We start from the raw sequence: 16,795 nt of genomic DNA on the forward strand, positions 1-16,795 counted from the left end.
TTCCTTTTCTGCTATTTTGGCATAAGTCATTCCAAACTAAATATAATTTCTGTTACTCTTCACTAATTAAAATATTGGACAAAGGAACTTTGAAAGCAGTATCATTTGATATTAGAAAATTATTTTCTACAAGGTTTGCATCAATTCAAACTACTCTCAGCAGTGAACAGGAAAAAATACCTCGTCTCGCTCTCACCAATACTGAATTAGATATGTTCTCAAAACTTTGCTAACTTGAAGAGAAAATGGTGTCTCATTTTAACTTGTATTATTGTTTACTGCTATTGAGACCAATTTTGGAAAGGATATTAATTAGCTTCTTATATTTCCTCCTTGAGAAAATTTTATGTCTCCTTACATATTTGAGTAATGGAGAGTGGCAATTTTCATATTAATAGATGTTACTTTAAAAAATTCTTTTTAACCCTTTGTGATCTCTTCTTTTGAGGCAACCACAGAGGAGTTACAGAGTTATAGAGGTTTTGTTTGCTTTGTTGGTATCTCAGAAAGCAGCTAAGAGCCTAGTGGCAGAGTCTGGTAAAGTGGGGGAGGTTTTTCTCAGTAGAACTAGATTGGTGAACTATGAAAATGGCTTTGAAAATGGCAAAAATATGAAGGGAAAGCAAAGGTACATGATTTGCTGAGGGTCACAGAGCAAATCAGAAGTATCTTGTGCCCTTGGCCAGCTACACACTTCACTTGGGCCTCCAAGCTTCTCTGGTCAAGGCTGTTTAAGAAAAGGTAATGCTTCCATTTCTAGTGGTCTTTTAATTACAACATTTTCAAAACAAAGCAAATTTTTACTTCATTTTTATACATGACATGAAATGTGTACATATAATCAAACGAACAAAAATATAATGACTCTAAGTTGATTGGGAAACTATGGTAGATAGTTTTGGGGTTGGATGAGAAATAAATTAATGATGAGATCTTTGTGAGCCTGTATGTATGTTATGACATAATCAGATTTGTTTTCTTGTTGGGAGATCACATCCCTGTTCTCTCATCCTCTCCTTCCCCTATGTCCTCCCCTAAATACATATATATCTATATCTATAATGTATACAGATAAATATATACATTTATACATATGTACACTCCCCAGTAGAGTCCCTATAATTTTTAAGACTGACAAAACTTAGTATGTGTCAGAGCCTGCCTTACCTTACTCTCTCTTCCCTTGACAGGCCTCACAAACCCTGCATTTCAGATTAATCATCAGGAAAGGTAAATTTTATCAACATCTACTTCCAAAGGAGAACAACAAGTTGAATGGAAAACCCTCACCATCTCTTGTCTTGTATCCCCAAGATCACAGTTTGGCCTCCAATTTAGTTCATTCCACATCACAAGGTTCAGACCCTATAATGATCGTAAATGGCATTTGTTAATGACACTAACTATGAAATCCTACTCTTTCAGTAGTGTTCCTAGAAGAAATCCAAGGAATAGGGTTGCCGGATAAAATATAATACACCCAATTAAATGTGATTTCAAATAAACAACAAATAACTTTTTAGTATAAGTATGTCCCAAATATCCCATAAGACATAAAGTGTTATTTGTTGTTTATCTGAAATTCCCCTTTATTTGGATGTCTTATATTTTTCCATGCAGTATTTGGCAACCCTACCAAGGAAGTAACACCATCAAGAAACTAACAATAGTAACATTGATAGGGTGTCAGTCCAGTGGGAGTGGGCAGGAGGGGATGGGTATATTCATACCTAAGGGGTGCAGTGCACACTGTATGAAGGATGGACATGCTTGAGGCTCTGACTCTGGCTGGGCAAAGACAATATATGTAACCTAAACATTTGTACCCCCATAATATGCTGAAATAAAAATTAAAAAAAAAAAGAAACTAACAGTACAAATCAAATCATTATTTCGTGTCTCACTTCCCTGACAGTGCAGAGAAAACCACCTACAAGTGTTACTATCCTAGAAAACAACTGTACATCCCAAAGGGTCTGCACCTGGTCAGAACCAGCAAGTGAAGGCCAAAGGCAAATAAGGCAGACAAACTATATGGTTTCAGATCTTTTCCACTGACAAGGAATTATTATGAGAGAGGTTTTAACAATGGGAGCAATTTTAACATTTAGAGTTAGAAATCTCTTTTTAAACAATGAGAAACTTTGAGAATTAACACAGATAATAACAGTATTTTAAAAAAACACAAAATCTTGCTTATTGTTATTGACACAATGAAACAGGAATACAGTTAAGAAAAACTGTACAAGCACAAATCAGCTAAAATAAAAATCACAACTCTGAGTGGGCTGGAGCCTCACTGGAAAGGGTCTTGTGAGCACAGAGAAAGTGTAGCTGGCCCAGCCACACCTGCCCACCTGGCCTTCACTCTCCTCCCTCAATGTTCCCCTGAAGACCTCTCAACTTTTCAAACTCTCTGTTCAGACACAGCATTGGCATCTCTGGAATTTAGTGAAGACTGTTATCTAAGAATGGCATGTGATACCATAACAGGTATGATTTAAGCCCATGCGTAATCAAGATGTAAATATTTTATTATGGTTGTAGACATGGTTTCCGAGCTTGTAGCATATACAAAGTTTGAATTTAATCACAAATGGTATAGTTGAGGGGTTGAAGGAGAGACTCAGTCTGGCTTAGCTAGCCTAGAATGTCATTTTCTTAGGAAAAAAGAAGCTGCAACTGATGCCTGAAAGATAAATTTTAAAACACACTTACCCCCCCCAAGTTATGGGCCTATTGATTTCATTTATCAAGTACAAGTAAAAGAAGACTTTTGATCTTCCTAATGGGAAAAAAAAAAAACCCAAACTCTGTAAAATGGTGTAAAGAAATTTATTCTGAGCCAAATATGTGTGACCAAGAGCCCAAGGAGCCATACACAAGAAGTCTTGAGCAAGTGGTCCCAAGGCAGTTTATTTTAGGGAGACAGCAACTGCAGGTAAAATCATAAATCAATACATGGAAAGTATACATTTGTTTGGCACCAAAAGGTGGGACATCTTGAAGTGGGAGCTTACAGATTATAAATGAAGTGGGAGCTTACAGATTATTATTCAAAGATTCTTTGATTTATAATTAGATAAATAAATAAAGCTATGTCTTAAAGGTTTAGATTGTTTTAAGTTAAGATAAAGAAGTGTGTTAATTATAGGGCAAGCCACAATATACTGACTCAAGTGGTCTGTTAAGCAAATTGTGACCTGCAGGTATGAATTAACCTTTGCTATACATAGCCTGCTAATAATTTAGTACCTTATTGTCACAAAGAGTCTGTTTTGTCAGTCTTACGGTCTCAGTTTTAACATTAATGCTGGTCAACTGTTGTATCTAAACTCCAAAAGGGAGAAGATATAAGGAAGTGTATCTGACCTCCCTTCCTGGATGGGAACTCAGTTTTAAGGATTTTCTGGGTGCCTTTGGGCAAGAGGAGGTCCGGTCAGTCAATAGGAGGCTTAGGATTTTATTTTAGTTTGCAATTTGCCCTCCGATTGCATGGCAATGAAAATATTTTTGCTTTTGTCTCCCTGTGTGAGGAAAAAACAAACTGTTTTTCCTCTGTTCTCACAAACAACAATTAACATAGAAGATTTCTGTGGCCAAATGTTTGGTGGATTTTGCCCACACATGAAGCAAACCATCAGTCCTACAGTAGGTGCCCTCCAATTCATCTCAATTCTGCAGAGTACCCTCCAATTCAATTCAATTCTGACACTGTCTACCTGAAGATAATGTAAAATTCCACAGATTGAGGATTCAGTCCCGCAAATGCTCCCACTGTCTATGCCAATTGCAAACCCCAGGTTGTGGCCTGTGCTTCTGACTGTCTGTCTAGAAATTGGGGTTCCTATGCCCCCCTCTTTAGGATCAATTAATTTGCTAAAGTGGCTCACAGAACTCAGAGAAACATGTTTACTGGTTTATTATAAAGGATATTACAGTTGAAGAGATGCATAGGACAATGTCCAAGGCAAGGGGTCCAGAGCTTCCATATCCTCCCCAGGTTCACCACCCTCTAGTAACCTCCTCCTCTGTTCATCTATCCAGAAGCTCTTGTAACCCTGTCCCCTATGGGTTTTTATAGCGGCTTCATTATATAGGCATGATTTATTAAATAATTGGCCATTGGTGATCAACTCAACCTTCAGCCCCTCAACCCTCCCCAGAGGTTGGGGGGTAGAGCTGAAAGTCTCAACCCTCTAGTCCTGCCTGGGTCTTTCCAGGGACCAGCCCCTCCTGAAGCTACCTAGAGGCTGCCAGCCACCAGTCAACTGTTTACTACACAAAAGATACCACTTTGGGATATTTTAAGGATTTTAGCTGTTGTATGCTAGGAAATGGAAATGAATATCAAATATATATTTTATAATATCATAATCTCTGATATCTTCAGCTGGTGAAGAATTATTGGGATGAAAAGTAAAAGGTATGTTGAGAAAAATATACTCCAGACTGAGTCAGAAACTGCCCCTAAACTGACAAGTAATTTGACTTTTTTATAATTTGAATTTCTTATCTACCAGAAAATGAAAATCCTATTTATACTCTCTCAGAGGGTTATATATATCTCATATATAACCTCATATATAATATATAATATGAGGTTATATGTAAAACCTCATATATATATATATTATATATTTTTATATATATATATATAAAACCTCATATATATAATCTCATATATGTAATATCTCAGAGGATATTATAGACAAAAAAAAAACACTTTGCAAAGTTAAAAGCACCATATAAACATAATATCTGTCCATCCATGTTCATGACAGCATTATTCTCAATAACCAAAAAGTGGAAGTAACCCAAGTGTCCTCCCATGGATAAATGGATAAACAAAATATGGTATGTACCTCCAAAGGGACACTATTCAGCCTTAAAGAGGAAGGAAATTCTGAGACTTGCTGTAACATTGATGAAACTTGAGGATACTATGCTAAATGAAATAGCCAGTCACAAAAGAACAAATACTGCATGATTCCAGTTAAGTGGGGTACTTAGAGTCATCAAATTTACAGAGACAGAAAGTAGAATGATCATTACCAGGGGCTGGGGCAGGGAAGAATAGGGAGTTGTTTGATGAATACAGAGTTTCAGTTTGGGATGATGAAAAAGTTCTGGAGATAGATGTTGGTGATGGTTGCATAACAATGCAAATGTATTTAATGTCACTGAACTATGCACTTAAAAATGGGTAAAATGGTATATTTTATGTAATAATGTATATTTTACCACAATAAAAAATGTGCACTACTCTATACACTGTGAAATAGAAAAACACTCATAAAAATCAGAGGCAATAGCAGATTTACTAGTATAAATGGTATTATTAATGAAAATATCAATAATTTAGGTAGGTTTAACAAAGCCTTCTCATTGATTAGGTTTATGTAAATGGAGTGAGTTTAGCTACTTACTTATTACATGAGGAGGCAAGGTAGCCCTTAGACAGCTTCATCTAAAAATTTCAAAGGATGTTAATGACTCTAAAGGAAGTTTATATACCTATGTTGTAAGAACAAGTTAAAGAACTAATTATGCTTCCCCAGAAATTATCTCAAACTTTTTCCCAAGTTCAGGAAAAAGTTTTGTATATTTCCATATTTTCTACAAATTGAACTTTCAATCTCCAGTTTCACAGACAAGACTAAGGTAAGTCCTCTGCTATATGTTTTGATACTTTCCTGTGTTTTCATATTCCCTGATACCTTAACAAGGATCATATACTGACTTCTTCAAAACCAATACACAGTAACCAGCACAGGACTTGACACTTATTGGGTGCTCAGTAAGTATTTGTTGAATGAAAAAACAGCTGTGTGTGTGGTGATGGGGAGAGTAATGGAATCATATTTTAAGAACATGTTAGAGCTGAGGCAGCTTCATGATTCTCTCACACTAATGGATGGACATGTCCTAATATACAGGGTTCAAGGTTCAGGACTCAGGGTGCTCTAGAACAGTGTCTGGGCCAGCCCATTCAGTAAAAGGTTTGTCTAGACACACCTGTTCCTCTCTGGGAAGTTCTGAGGAGCTGTGGTTTGAATGAGCCAGGCTTTAAAGGTCTGGGTGTTCTCTTCTTATTGGAAGCCTCCTAGGAATATGAGTTTCCACCACAATCTAAATTATGGTGAGGACTTCCTGTGCTACACATCTACAGTGAGATTCTCCAGGCTACTGAGAAAACCCAGGAATAATCCCTACTTTAGGATTCTTTCTCAATTAAGTCATGTCCCTACTACAGCTGCTGCTCAGGGGTACTTGACTGAGGAGGATTGGGAGTACAGACATAGTGTAAACACACCTGATTGTTTAGGAGAAGCTCATAACGCAAATTTTTAGAGAAAATTTCCAGATTTTTTAATTTTTAAAATTTCTGTAGCCAAACAAAACAAATATGAGCCAAGAGTTTACCTAAATATATTAAAAGTTGGAAAAAGCCTGGGCATGGTGGCCCTATAATCTTACCACATTGGGAGGCAGAGGCGGGAAGATCACTTGAGCCCAGGAGGTGAAGAGCAACCTGAGAAACTTAGCAAGACCCCATTCTACAGAAAAATAGAAAAAATTAGCCAAGTGTGGTGGCATATACCTGTAGTCCCAGCCACTTGAGAGGCTAAAGCAGGAGGATTGCTTGAGCCCAGGAGTTTGAGGTTGCAGTGAGCTAGGATTGCACCACTGCACTACATCCAGAAAGTGGGATAAGGAGTAGGGGAGGATGTTGCCGACTTAAGTAGTATGGTGGAGAGAAGAGCAAATGCATAGGCAGGAGAGTGGCTGGCATGGACCAGAGTGCTGGCATCATTAACTTGCTTAAATCCTTCAATACTAAGAATCTCTGATTCTAATATATTTCCCATTTTCAAGCAGATTCTTGCAAGTATATCAGTGTGGTCAGCAGCAACATTTCCCTTAGGCTTTCAGGCCTGCAGCACCACAGTAGCAGTTCTGGGAGCCCATTCCAGAACCCCCTTCTGGATGTTGATATCTTGTGCTCATGTGGGAAATTTACCAGCAATTTGCATTTGTGAAATCAGTCATGTCTCCTATGTTCCATTTACTATATAAAATGCTGGGGAATCACAGATTAAAAAGGTATAGCCTCTGCTCCCCAAAGGGCTTTGATCTAGTACTAAGAAATAAAAATATGAATAGGTGAAATAAAGCATCTAAGGTGATCAATAAAAATATATAGAAGAAGAACCTAAATGAGGGAGTGATCACTACTCTCTGCAGAGATCAGGGATGGAGTGGGCTGGGAGGGGAGAGACTAAGAATATCTTAGTTTGGAAGCATAGCAATGATTCGCGAAATCACCATTTATTATGGACTTGCACATCATTAAATTTTGACTGTAATATATGGGCCTTCTTGATTAATGTATTAGAATTGGTCATGGAAAAATATACCACCAATTCTTGCCAATACGTGTATTTCTACTCTGAAGGCACTGTCCATTGTCACAGTTCTGATTTTCAGTTGCATAATACATAACCAGATTTTTAGTTCATGCAATGCAAAAAAAAAGTCTATTACTGTTGTTTATGCCCATCCACTATAGAATGGCATTTAAATTCAAGTTAACCTCTCACTAATAATTATATTCTGAATTCAGAAAGACATTAGGGATTAGGTCTGCTTGTCCCATTAAAGTCCGTTCAAAGAAAGAAGGATTCCTAATACTAACTTGCATTTGGAATTGTAAAATATCATCCAATTATTTTGCATACCTTGTTCTCGGCGTTCTTCAAGGGAGCAAGAGGCAGGACAAGTAGACCCTTTTCAAAAGAGAGACATGAGTCACTCCACCAGGTGTGGCTTATCAATGGCCACAGGACCAAACAGTGAAGAGGAAAGGCAAGAAGGAACACAGACTGAGGCCTGAGTATTACCCTTTCTATCAAAGCCTCCTTCCATCCAATCAGCTACATAAGACTTAGTGGTAAACAAAAATCAGGCAGAAGTATTTCCAAAACCTTGCACCTCTGACTAACCCAGGTCAAATCATGAACTAGCCTAACAGCTTTTGTACCAATGGAGAATAGTTCACATAAATTTACCTGTTTTAATTTTTAATAAATTATATTTCAACCCTCTATCTTACTCTATTAGCATTTTTGAGATAGGATTTACTTTTTACAAAACTCACTTTTTAAAAGTGTAAAATCCAATGGTTTTAGTTTCTTCCCTACATTGTTAAATCATCACCACTATCTAATCCCACAGTGTTTTCATCATCCCCCAAAGAAATCCCATAGCCATACTCCTCATTTCCCTTCTCCAACTCCTGACAACAGCTAACCTACTTCCTGTCTCTATAGGCTTGACTACTCTGTACATTCCATATAAATGGAGTCATAAAATATGTAGCCTTTTGTGTCTGGCTTCTTCACATAGCACAGTATTTTCAAGTTTCATCCATGTAGTTGATATGTATCTGTACTTCATTCCTTTTTATGGTTGAGTTATAATTCCATTCTATGGATGGATATCACATTTTCTTTATCAGTTCATCAGCTGGTGGACATTGGGGTTATTTCCATTTTTGGCCATTATAAATATGCATGCACACTTTTTTGAATGAACATGTTTTCATTTTTCTTGTGTATATACTTAGGAATGGAATTCTTGGGTCATATGGTAACTTTATGTTTAACTTTTTGAAGAAGCCAAACAGTTTTTCCAAAGTGGCTGTACCATTTTACATTCATACCAGCAATGTATGAAGATTTCAATTTCTCCACATGCTTACCAATACTTCTTATTATCTGTCTTTTTAAATTATGGCCATTCTATTGCTATGAAGTGACACCTCATTGTGGTTTTAATTTGCATTTCCCCAATGATTAATGCTATTTGGCAATTTTTCATGTGCATGTTGGCCATTTGTATATCTTATTTAGAGAAATGTCTATTTAAATCATTTGCCCATTTTTTTTCAAGTCACCTTCTGCAAGTATACTTATTTTTAAATTGGTTATTTATCCCTTTATTACTGAGTCTTAACAGTGATTTTGCAAATATTTTCCTCAATTTTGTTTATTTTTGTTGTTGTTGTTGTTTATTTTTTTTATTTCTTGACAGTGTTCTCTGAAGCACAAAAGTTTTTAATTTTGATGAAGGCCAGTTTATCTATTTTTTGTTTTGGGGCTTGTGGTTTTGGTATCATATTGAGAATTTCCTAATTCAAGGCCATAGAGATGTACTCCTCTATGTTTTCTTCTAAGAGTTTTATAATTTTAACTATTACATTTAGATGTTTGATCCATTTTTAGCTTTTTTTTTGTACATAAAGTAGTTTTTCAACTTCATTCTTCTGCATGTGAATATACAGTTGTCCAGAACCATTTGTTGAAAGGACTATTCTTTCCCTATTGAATGGTCATAGCACCCTTATCAAAAATCAATTGACCATAGATGTATGGGTTTATTTCTGGACTCTCAGTTCTATTGCATTAGTCTATATATCTGTCCTTAAGCCAGTACCACTCAGTTTTGGTTAATGTAGGTTTGAAATAAGTTTTGAAATCAGGAAGTTTGAGTCCTAGAATTTTGTTCTTAGTATCCATGATTGGCTATTCTGGATCATGTGCATTTCCCTATGAGTTTTAGAATCCAGGGCTCTCAATTTCTGCAAAATAGGCAGGTCACAGTTTGATAGAGATTACACTGAATTTCTATATCAATTTGAGGACTATTGCAATCTTAACAATATTAAGTCTTTCATGCATGAACATGGACTGTCTCCCCATTTACTTAAGTCTTGTTTAATTTCATTTAGTGATGTGTTATAGTTTTCAGTGTACATATCTTGCACTATTTTTGTCAAATTTATTAGTAAGTATTTTATTCTTTTTGATGTTATACTCTTTTGCACATTATGGTCATTTTAATATATCAAAAAACTAAAGTTATAACTAGTGTCACTGAAAAATAGATACCATTGATTACTAGATACCAGATATTTGACCAATACATTGTCCCACTGGATCCACTCTACAACTCTTGAAGGTTGCTATTGCCATTCCAAATCTACAGAAGGAAAAAACAAAACTCAAAGAAGTTAGGTAACTTGCCCAAGAGACACCATGTCTGACTTTTCTCATTGCTGAGGTCTTCTAAAGCCCAGGCAAGTGCCCACAAGCCCATAGCTAGGATGTGTGGGAGTTTGCCGAACTTCCCAGAGTCTTTGGATTCCTTTATACTGAATTCATGAACACCCAATACTCTTCACCATATATCTACTATGCGGGGGCATATTTTTTTCTCTATGAGGGGACCACTAATAGAAAGATGCAATAAAAAAAAAAAGTAAAGTAAAAGAAAAGATAAGAACAACAGGATTACTTATTTCCATCATGTTGCATTGTAAGATTTTATATGAATACCATGGAGATTATTTTTCTCAGCCAAAAAGAAAAATGAATTGAGCAAGGATGAGTTGTGTTCTAGTGCAGTTATTCCAGTTATTCAATGAAAAAGAACAGGATCTAGCTGGCAGTACAGACCATGCACCAGGGACATGCTCTCTTCATGTGTACAGAATAATCAAAAGAGGTTTTACTCTTGCTACTGGACTTAACTGGACTCACCAATTTTACATTTGCTTTGCTAAGCTTTTTGTCTATTTAAAAAATCATTACTATCTCTCTGACAACAGCTGGTGTCCCTTATTACTCAGATGCGTGTTCCATGTATATTCTCCAGCTGCAAAATTACAGAATTCTCAATTACTTGCAATAATTGTCAGAAGAGAAAGAAAAGGGAAAACCCCTTTGTGATGTTGCTGCTGATACATGCAAATAAGATCCATCCTATGTGATACCCCAGCTTACAAAGAAGGCAACACCCACAGGCATTCCAGGGCAAGCTTTTGCACAAATCAGATAGCTACCAAGAGCCAGTTCTGCCATTCCACTGAAACACCATTTGCTTCTAGCTTTAGGAGACAGAACTGAAGGTTAAACCCTGTTCTTCCAATGACTTAACAATAAAATGGTTTTGTTTTGTTTTGTTTCGTTTCTGGCAACAAGTTCCTAACAAGTTAAGCTCTTTAGACTTTGGGTTCCCAAATTCTACTACTGGTTGGTTATGTTAATGAACCCTGCCCTGCTTCCTGCTGCACAGTTAAGAGTACCTGCTTACAGAGAAGAAAGTGGTATATCCTTGTGTCAGTGATCTAGTTCTGACATAAAGTCAGATCAAAATACCCAACAAATTTGTGGCTTAAACATACCATTTATTTGCTAACATTTCTGTCAGTCAGCCATTTGGGTTGAGCTCAGCTAGGTAAATCCTGGAGTCACCTATAGATAAAGCCATCTAGTCACTTGGCTATCTGGATTGTCCAAGATGGCCTCACTCAATGACAGTTGGTGCTAGATGTCATGTTCCCCCCTGTGGTCTTAAATCCTCAAAGAAGCTAAGCAAGTTCTCTGTGCATGGAGGTCTCAGGGCCACAGGAGGGCAAAAATGAAAGCTGCAAGGCTTCTCAAAGTGGAGGCTTGTAGATCATCCACCTTCACTTCCCCCACATTCTACTGGTCGATGTAAGTATGATGCCAACTATGGGTCAAGGGCAGGGGATGTAGATACTCCCTTAGTAGAGGGAACAGCAAAGTCATATAGCAAAGGCTTGCTGTGTCCATCTTTGCAAGCAATCCACCGCAAATAACTACTAGTAAAGTGTTTGTCATAAAGCCACAGCAAGATTCTGCCCAGAAAGGAAATTTCCATGTGTTTTAATTTACTATTTCTGACTTGAAAGTTTTATTCTCTAATCATACAAATGCAAATCTATCACATGCATATTGTTATAGTGGAGCCATCTGATCATTTGAGTGTGTCATTATTCCTAAGAAAGCTCATATTTATGCTGTTGTGCACAGCATAGAGAATATTGTTCATTGTCTGAAGTATTTTGGTGCTAAATAACTTGGGCAGTTTTACAGACACCATCAGTGTGCCTTGTCTTCAGATGTCTTTTGGTCAGGAAATAACTGTTTCTGCCTCCTATTTATTTGAAAGAATTTTTTTTAAGTCTGACCTCAAGAACAACTCAGGCAACTGGATGTGGTAGTCTCCAGAGTTCTGGTCACATCTATTAGCTCTATGTGTGACAGGGAATGGCTGTTCTCAGATCTGCCCAAAGAGACTCCCTAGAAGGGAGTAGGGCATTCCATAAGGCCACTCATTGCTTTAGTTGTGCTTTTCTTGGAACTTAGACTCATCCAAGTTGCCACAAGTAGTTGCTAGTGGGTTTTTGTTTTGTTTTGCTTTGTCAATTATAAGCTTAGAATGGAAGAAGAGCCAGAACTGGAAAGTTGTCAGCTGTCAGCACTAGGAATGACTTCTCTTCCTCTTTCATGACCCAATAACACCTCTCTACTTCTCTTTCTCTCTCACATACCCTCTCTCTCTGTCTGTCTCATGGCATCTCTGTTTTTCTCTGTCTCTTCTCTACCAACAAGCTTCTCAGAGCCATTTGAGCAGGTTTATATGGCACACCCATGTGGGGAACTATCACATCCCCATGTGATCATACCCACAGGGCCAGGGCTCTTCCCTCTAGTATGTAGTTTTTGCTCACTTGCAATAATTGATACTGAACACTTACTATGCACCGGGAAATGTACTAAATGTTTTTTAATAAGTATCTAAATGCATTCTTATTTTCCTCATTTTACAGATGAAGAAATTGAGGCTAGAAATGTATTAATCTTGCCCTAAGTCACACACCTAGGAAATGGCCAGACCAGGCCTGAATCCTGTACCGTGGGCCTCCAGAGCATTTGCTTCTAACCCTCTCCAGTCCTCCTTCACAGCCTTGTTTTGCACATGGGTATCCATTCTTGCCCTTCGAGCTCCTCAACTGTGCAGGTTTAGTTCCCACCCTTATGTAAAATATTGCTGACTGGGAATTTCCCTGTTGTCTCAGAATTTTAGCTAAATCCTCAAAACTGAGGCAAACAGAGAGTAAGAATCCCAGGGTTTTAAGGAGAATGTGGAGGAGCAGCCAGATTCCTGCCCTGGCAACCCTTACTAGTAGGTGGCCATACTAGACTTTGAGCCTTAACCCACCCTTTTGGTCTCTCTCAGCAGAGCAGACAGCTAGAAGCTGTTTGAAGAGGGGGACAAGGTTTGGAGAGTTCACTGATGCCAAAGGGTGTTTGCACGAGGAGAGTTGGTGGGGCTGTGTAAGAAAGTGCATAGTGTGAGCTGCTCATCAGCCCCTTACACTGACGGAGAGATGCTATGGGAGGAAGTGAGGGTGCCTGCCTCAGCACAGACTGGCACCCCCTACTCCACTAGAAGTCTACCGAGCTGCAGAACCAAACCAAAGCAAACAGTGTGCAGCAGGAGAGTTCTTGAGAAAGAATATTTTCAAAAACTATTTTCTTTCTTGTACCTCATGAAGAAACTGATTTCAAGTACATATTTCTCAATTCACGTTTCCCAAGAGAGAAAGTCTGATTGGCTCAGCCCTGGCTTTGTTCTGGGCCCCACTGCAAGTCTCTCACCAGCTGATGGATTGGCTGACCTGGCTGGGTGCCCATGCCCAGTACAGTCAGCTGTGGCCAGGACAGGGTCAGATGGAACCAAGGACAAGGCCTGAAGGTCATCCCTTTCAAAGGCATAGTGGGTGGGAGACTTCTCTTATGGAGGTTTGTAGGATACATAGACAAATAATCGGCATTCTGTCAGGCACTAGAGACAGCTAAAGCCTTCATAAGAGGAAACAAACAAAAAAGATGTTTAAGCTCTCCCTAAACACTCTCCATCTGTTTGTGTGTGTGTGTGTGTTGTGTGTCTGCATGTGTTTTGTGTGTGTTTGCACTGTTTAAAGTACCCAACTCCTTTTACTGGCATTCAAGAGAATGTCATGGTATAGCAATGCATTTTGTATGTATGTATGCATGCATATATATGTAGTGAGGACACTGTAGGGCTCTCCTTCCTCAGCCATTTGAAAGCAGTGATCCATTCCTCCCAAGCCCTTAGCACCAGGTAATTGCTTAAGAAATATTTATTCTCTGTGATAACTCTGTCCTTATGTGTGAGTTCATGCTGACCTCTTGTTTCCATCCTAACCTAGTCTTCCTTGATCTCAAGCAAGCAGGGAGTTTATATTTGTTTGTCCCTGGACCTCCTTTGCAGCATCTGGGGATCCCACAGCCCCTGCTGTCATCTAGTCACAGGCAGATCTGGGGATGCTGGGGTCAGCCAGATGTTGTTATTATACATTCTATCTGTGCCACCACCTGCTGTGTGATGTAGGGTAGTTCTTTAAGGTCTCTGAGCTCAGTTGACTCACATATAAATGGGGCTCCTGGGAATCATCTCATAGAATGTATGGAAGGCTTGAACAAGAAATAAGTGTCTGTAGGGTGCCTGGAGCACAGGAATTGCATGGTTCTTTTTAGTAACCTGCCAGAGCTGCCATCCATGTTCCTGTCACAGACTCACTGTCCCTGGCCAGAAGTCTTCTGCAGGCCCACAGACTTTTGCTCAAATCCTCTCTAGCTCTCTTCCAACTTCTCTATTATCTTTCTCAAATTGGCTGTAGCATACAGCCTTCCCTGCATTGCTAATCACACCTCTCTCTCTTCAATATTTTCTAAACTTAGGTGTTTATTTTTTAAGGTCTAAATTTATTTATAATTCTTAACTCCCAAGCCTCACCCTCTAGACTGTTATCCTTCTCTCCTGTGTAACCATCACACACACACACACACAAAAGATTGTCTAAAGTAACCTGCATAAATCCATTAATTCAATCATTCAGAAGTAATTGACCAAATGAGATTTACTTGACAAATAATAAAACTATCTGCCAAATCCACAATTAAATGGCAGAAGCTCTGGGTCTCTTATGCTAAGTTAGAGAAGGAAGGGTGGTATGTTTCCCGTGGAATACAGAATGGAACTCCAGGATGGCTGGGGAGTGAAGAGGGATGGACCATTGCTGCTAATTTCCTTAGCTAATTCATAATACATTAACACCCTCATTTGCATGGGCTATTACAGGTTATTTATATTCTAATTACAGGGTATTCGAATATTGCATTTATATTCTAATTACAGGGTTTGAGGAAAGCTTATTTGTTTCCAAGAGGGGATTGTTGTGTAAGGAGAAAGATACGGGCAGCTTGTAAGAGCCCTGGACCACCAGGACCTCGTGTGCAGAGATCAAAGTGAGAAATGGTGCCTAAGAAACAGAAACCACTGACACCCTTATGGGCCAGTTAGGGGAAAATTAGGCAGAAGCAGAAAGAAAAGGGCATATCTGAAAACAGCAACTCATGATAGACTGTACAACAGCTTTAGGAAACCAGCCATATGACCCACCAGTTGCTCTGCTAGGGGAGATTGGATCATTTCCTTCTTTCTGCTGTGAGGGTGGTGCCTACTTGGAGAATTTTGCTATCTTGCAATGACTAGCTCACACATCATGTTTTCTTAACCATTCAGGAGTTCCTTGGAGGCAGGAACCTTATCCTCCTACAGACAGTAAACTTCACAAGGTCAAAGACCATAGTTGCTCTTGTACAACTTTGAATCCCCCATCTCCAGGACACCATTGGCAAATAGCAGATGCTCAACGCTTTGGACCTGCTTCTCCCCAGCCCAACATGGTCTTTGCCCAAGTATTTCCATGACTGAACTCCCCACTATTGTCTTTTCAGGGAGACCTGGGACCACTTTGTCCTGAGCAACCTCCTCAGGATCTTGACTAGTTATTTAACTTCTCTCTGTGTCTCAGTTCCTCCTCTTTACAGATGATGACAGTACCTACTGCAGAGGTTTGCTGTGGGGATTACATGAAGTAATGGTGTCTGGAACATAAAACACTCCTCGTAAACATGAGTACCTTTACTATTCATTCTTTCATGGTGCTTTCAGGAGTAATGTATTGTTCACAACCTAAATTGAATTCTACTTCCAAAAGAATACAAAATGCAAAATCTGAGTTTAGAAAAGACAACACTATTAAACTTTTTACATACTACTCTTCCAGGATACTGAAAAAAATTCTAAACTCTTACAGATTTCAGAGGTCCCCTGTGGCATAACTTGGCCCCAGGCTGTGATATATCAGCTGCCAGGCAGGGCCATGGCCCAGGATCCTAATGACCCAAGCCAGTGCTTCTGACATGGGATTATCAAAGCAGAAATGATGCTTTGCTGTTGCAAATCACTTTTTAAAAATGGAGTTTCTGGATAAAATTGCAAGTGCAATTATCTCCTATTCTTCTGGAGGTACAAGAATAGACTTTTGAAAACACTGGCACATTAACTCCTACTTGTGCTTCAGACTTTGAAACAGGAAGAAGGCTTAGGATCTCAGTTTCCTAAACAGTCATTAGGATGACAAAACTCCAAATTTTCTTGGGACAGTCCCAGTTTGTGCCTGTTGCTCTGGTGTCCTATTGGGTTAGCACTCCATTACACTCTCAGAAGTGTCCTAGTTTGGATGATGAATTTTATGTGTCCCCTAGTCAAAATGTAATCTCAATAAGAGAAGCAGTGAGAGAAGTTGCTGAGCCTCCAAGTCTCTCCTTTCCAGGAGAACAGAGAGAAAGCCTATTGCTCATGCTCTTCAAAATAGAGGAAAGCATGTGTTGGGGGTTACAATAATCATATAATCATATTTACTACCATGTACTGAGCACTTACCATGAGCAATGGCCTGTGCTAAGCATTTTTATATCCATTTTCTTACAATTCCATGAGGTAGGTATTTACTTTCCACTTACATGAGATGGCATATGGTAGAAATGGG

The 16,795-nt window shown here is 38.6% G+C and overlaps 1 long non-coding RNA gene across 1 annotated transcript in view; it reads right to left on the reverse strand.

The window, feature by feature from the left end:
• The window catches only part of LOC142874900 (uncharacterized), a 181,271-nt gene that overhangs the window by 90,115 nt on the left and 74,361 nt on the right, over nucleotides 1-16,795 (reverse strand). The gene's annotated exons all lie outside the window — the stretch shown is intronic.

Source organism: Microcebus murinus, chromosome 13 (assembly GCF_040939455.1).
Source record: "Microcebus murinus isolate Inina chromosome 13, M.murinus_Inina_mat1.0, whole genome shotgun sequence".
Classification (NCBI taxonomy): Eukaryota; Metazoa; Chordata; class Mammalia; order Primates; family Cheirogaleidae; genus Microcebus; species Microcebus murinus.